A 5,338-nucleotide genomic window follows, 5' to 3' on the forward strand; every position below is an offset into this window, starting at 1 on the left:
TGACCTGAGCTGAAGGCAGTCGCTTAACCAACTGAGCCACCCAGGTGCCCCCATTTAGCATTTCTTATGGCAGGTCTAGGGATGAACTCCTCTAGCTTTTGTTTATGCCTTTATCTCTCTTTCATTTCTGAAAAACAGTTTTGCTGGATATAGTATTCCTGGACTTCAGACTTAAACACATTTGTTCTTAAAAGACACTGTTAAGAAAATGAAAAGGCAAGTCACAGACTGGGAGAAAGTATTTGAAAAACATATACCAGACAAAGGACTTATATCTAGAATATACAAAGGGTTCTTGCAACTCAATAATAATAAGAAAAACAATCTAATAAAAAAAATTGCTAAACAGTTTTGAAGAACTGATAAGAAAGTACATGAAGAGATGCTCAACATCATTAGTCAACAGCCAAATGCAAATTAAAATCTCAGTGAGATACCACCTCACATTTATTAGAAAAGAGAAAAGAAGGGGGGAAAGTCTGCACCAAGCTTTGGCGAGGATGTGGAGTAACTGGAACTGTCATATATTACTGGTAGGAGTGGAAATCAGGGCACACACTTTGGAAAATAGCTTGATTATTTCTTATGAAGTTAAACATAAACCTATTACACAACCAGGCATTCCAGTCTTGGAAATTTACCTAATAGGAATTAAGGCATATGTCTACACAAAGACTTATTTACAAATATTAATAGTGGCTTTATTTTTAATAGCCCCAAACTGCAAACAAGTCAAATATCCACTAACAGGTGAATGGATAAGTAAATTGAGGTATCTCCATCCAAGGCTATACTACTAGGTACAAGTGATGACATGAATGATGCTCAAAAGAATTATTCTAGGTGAAATAAACTGGATGGAAGCAGATATGCACTGTATGTTTCCATTTATATAAAACTCTAAGAAATGTAAACTGAACTGTGGTGACAGAAAGCAAATCAGTGGTGACCTGGGACTAGGGGAAGGAAGGGTTGGTAAAAGGGTGGATAAAGGGGCATGAGGAAACTTTTGGGGATAATAGATATGTTCACTATTTTGATTGTGGTGATGGTTTTATAAGCGAATAATACATATCAAAATCTATCAAATTGTACACTTTAAAAATGTGCAATTCATGGTATGTCAATTATACATCAATAAGTCTGCTTTAAAAAAAAAAAAAAGCGCAGCTCTTGAGTTTTTCAGATCTAAATGGAAATCCTGTTGTTCCAGGGATGGCCTGTGCATCAAAAGTGACACCCTGCCTGGGGGAAAGGAGCGGCTGCCTCAGTATTTGGAAAGAAGCTCTTGGGATAAGAGCTGGGGTAACTCCCTCATTAAGGAATGACAAAGCTCAAAAGATGTCCACACATCGTCTTGACCAACTAACTGGTCATTACTAACTGGTCATTACTGTGTGTAGATAAGAAAGCCGTTGCCCTGAGATTGGTAGTGATCCAACCCGAGGTCCATGATTGATGGTGGGACAGGTTTAGGGATGAAATGGTGGGTGAGCATGGTCAGGGGAGGGAGGGATGCTCTCTATGAGCAGGAACTGAGTTACCTGTCTCTTCTCCCCTCCCTCTGCTGTAGGCACTCACTGCATAGGCATGACTGCTCGAGGGCTGTTGGGTGGGTACTTAGCTCCCATCCTCCCTTCCTCCCCTAGAGTTAATGAGAACCAGTTGGCCGCTGAACTCTGTATCCTGCTCTGCATTCTCTTCAGGGGCCTCACCCTTCTTCTCCCTCCCAGGGGAGGGCTCCATACTGCAGCCCCGAGGATGAGCTTTTCTGCACCCCAGACGCTGCCCCAAGAGGCAGGAAATGCCAGGCACTTTCCTTCTCCCTAAAGACCTTGTGAGCTCATTCCGGTAAAAATTTAATGCCTAAAAGTCAATTACACTTAAGAATGCTCTGATGAGCCCCACAGCAGCCTTTTCTCAGAGCCACTGGGGCCTGTAACTGCTTTCCCGCTCCCTCTACATGATGCTGAGAAAACCTCCCTGCCCTTGTTCACAGTGTAGCAGGGTCCTGACCTCTGCTTTGCCACCAACTTGCTATGCGACTTTGAGCAAGGCGCCTCCCCTCTGTGGGCCTAACTTTGACGTGAGTAAAAAGGAAAGGCTGCGTGCTCACCGGGTCATTCTCACAGTCTGCCGTCGTGGGGTGAGCAGAGCAAGAACAGGAAGACACATCAGGTTAGAGATCTGGAAGGGAATGGCCAGAGGCAGAAATCCCACAAAATAGAAGTGCTGGGAAAGGGGGAGAAATTCTAGATGGGCTTCTGTTCTTTTTGAGGGTAAATACATTACAATTAACATGCAGAGATTTATGCAAAGCACAGTCCAGGTTGCAGTGACCTGGCCACCTTTCCTGTATGGCATTCAACTTCCTGTGCCATTCCAGGCATCTCATCAGCTGGCCCCAGATGTGCCACAGCTGGCTTCAGGCATGGGCTCCATGTCTCAGGCAGGCCCCAGGGCCTGGGTCTTCCTGTGCAGGCCATGATGAGGAATTTACCTCCAGTCTACCCACTCATTACTTTCTATTCGTGTCCTGCCATCCCTTAGCTGGCCTTTGTGTAATCCTGGTGGTTCCTGCCCCCCACATCCTCTTGCCCTTAATTCCCTGCACTGGAATGCCCTCCTCTTCTTGTTCCCTTCCAAAGCAGCTCTGGGCTCCACCTCAGAAAACTTCTCTGCCTAACTTCACTCCGAGACGCCTTAGAAGATTCCTAGCCTTAAACTCTACATATGCCATCACTATGCAGGGAACAGCTCGGACACAGTGTGGAGGAGGCTCTGTCTGGAAACATGGGGTTTGTCTGCTCTTCCATCACACCACTGGGGCCCCACACTGCACGACAAACAATGGGTAAAATGCCCTGGTGACCCTGAGAGATTCATTCCATGTGCTAAAAGGCAGCTCTTTTGAGCCAGTGAAGCCCTTCCCCAGGGACCCAAGAGCCCGATGCTGCTCTGGGTTCAGGCTGCTTCAGAAATGTGAGACAGTGAGGCTCCCCCTTTTCTAGATGGAACTCCCTCATTGAACTCTCCTTGGGCTATCGTTCTCTGCTTTGGTTCCAATTATTTCCCTTGCTGTCTGTTCTGATCAGAGGTGGTATTCAAAATATTTACACTGGTAAGTCTTGGGCACTGACCAGACAGAATGGAGGTCACTAAGTACTGGAGGGTCCTTGAGAGTGGTCAGTGTGCAGGCAGTGAGTGTGGGGATTAGAGGTATGGCCAGTGTAGCCCTTGAACTGTTGGATCACAGGATATAATTGGGGTTGGAGGTCACAGGGAAGAAGCCAGGGTAGCTGGGGTGGCCAGAGAACATTTGGGGGTGCTGGTTAGAATCCATTTATTCACATGCTCACCTTAGACCATTCTCTGCCATCCTTCTTTGATCCTTTCAGGCTGCATCAGTTGGACTCACTTGCCGCCTGATTTTCAGTTGGGTTCACTTCATCGGAGGCACCAGGAGGAGACGGAAGGGAAGGAAGAAGAAGAAGTCAGGCTATATCCCCTGCTTCCTGCTTGCTCCTGTGTTTCCAGCAGTGGCTCTGTCCTGCTCTGTGCTCCTCTTCCACAGGTCTAGCTCCACTTTACCCCTTTGGGTCTAGGGGTGGAAAAGCTTCCTACCATTGCTGGGCTCCGAGTGCTTCAACATCCTTAACGCCTACGGGGGCCAGCCTCCAGGATGGCCCCAGTGATCTCTCCCTTCTGGTACTCATTGCCTTGAGTGCCCCTCCCCCACACACCATGCCAGATTTGTGTTGTATGGGCAATGGAATAAGCAGAAGTGATGATATGCCTCTTTTGGGAATAGGCTAGAAAAGACTGTAGCCTTCTGTCTTGGGTACCCTCTTGCTTGCACTCTCTTGGTCACTCATTCTGGGAGAGGCAGGCCACCAGGTCATGAGCAACCCTAGGGAGAGGCCCACATGGTCTAACTAATAGCCAGCAAGGAACTGTGACTTGCCAACAGACAATCCCCTGAGTGAGCCCAGCCGTGGACCCTGCAGCCCCAGGCAAGTGTTGAGATGACTGCAGGCCTTGCAAACAGTTTGGCTGCCACCTCATGAGACACCCTGAGCCAGAACCACCCACCTAAGCCACTCCCAGGTTCTCATCCTTCAGAAACTCTGTGAGATCATAAATGTTCATTGGCTTAAGCTGTGAAATGTTGGGGTAATTTGTTACACAGCAGCAGATAACTAGTACAACTGCATATCCATACCTCTGTAAACTGTCACTCCATTCAGGTTTCCTGAACCATCTGAGGTGGATTCTGCTTTCTGACTAATACAGAGGCTCAAGGCAGTAGCCACTTAACAACTGGCATGGAAAAAATTCAATATCTTAACAATGCTGTGGTTCTACCAGTGTGTTCCATCTGAATATCTTCCTCTCCATCCATCACCTGAGATCTGGAAGTCTGGGGTAGAGCCGCTGTCCTCAGTAAGGACCTTGGACAAGGCAAGCCTAGGGACTGAGGCAGGAATAGGACAAGGGGGAGAAAGGATGGTGGGGGAGGGGTGGATGACAGACTAGAAGATTCAAGCCGGAGTTAGTCCACAAGAAACCAGGAGAGCCATCTCCCTGTCTCCACCTGCTCATCAAATAGCATCAAGGTGAGATCCAAAGAGAGTCTACCACAGGGAAGAGTGTGGGCTGGCAGTTTGGTGTGGTTAGTTTAGCATTATTTCTAGGTGAGTTTTCTTGAAGCAACAAATGCTGCTTGTGTGGGCTCTCAGCCTCACATGCTGCTGTCTCTGTGGACCAGCATGCCGGCAGTTCCCAGGCCCCACAAACAGACCCAGCTTCGAGAAGACAGCATGGGCAAGGGTGTGCGCAAACACACACACACACACACACACACACACACACACACACGTGGGCGGGCGGGGCACCTTCCTCCTGCAGCTGCCTCACATTACTGCGCAGGGGGGCCCTTTGTAGAGCCGGAGCTGCCTCGGGGTGCCCTCTGTGAGTCATTTCCTGTTATTCTCCTCAGAGAAGTCCTGCCATTCTTTAAAGCAAGATTTGACATTTTTACAGGACTAACTTCTGGGGCCTTCTGGTCAAGAAAAAAAGCAGGGATCCTTTCTTTTATATTTACAAAGCCATTAATCGGCTTCTTTATAAAATTAGACTCCATTATAAGCCCAATTGGAGTGGGAGCACAGCTTTATTTAGTCCCAAACAGCAAACAGCCTTAAAGGATTCTTTTTAATAACCAAGTGTAGAGTGGCAAGAAGACGGGCAAGGTAGGCTCCGCTTCCTTCTGCTGCTGAAAGCCAGTGTCATCGACCCAATGGTGTGCACACTGCCCACCCCTGCACCTCAGCTGTGC

The sequence above is a fragment of the Neomonachus schauinslandi genome, chromosome 1, assembly GCF_002201575.2.
Source record: "Neomonachus schauinslandi chromosome 1, ASM220157v2, whole genome shotgun sequence".
Taxonomy (NCBI): Eukaryota; Metazoa; Chordata; class Mammalia; order Carnivora; family Phocidae; genus Neomonachus; species Neomonachus schauinslandi.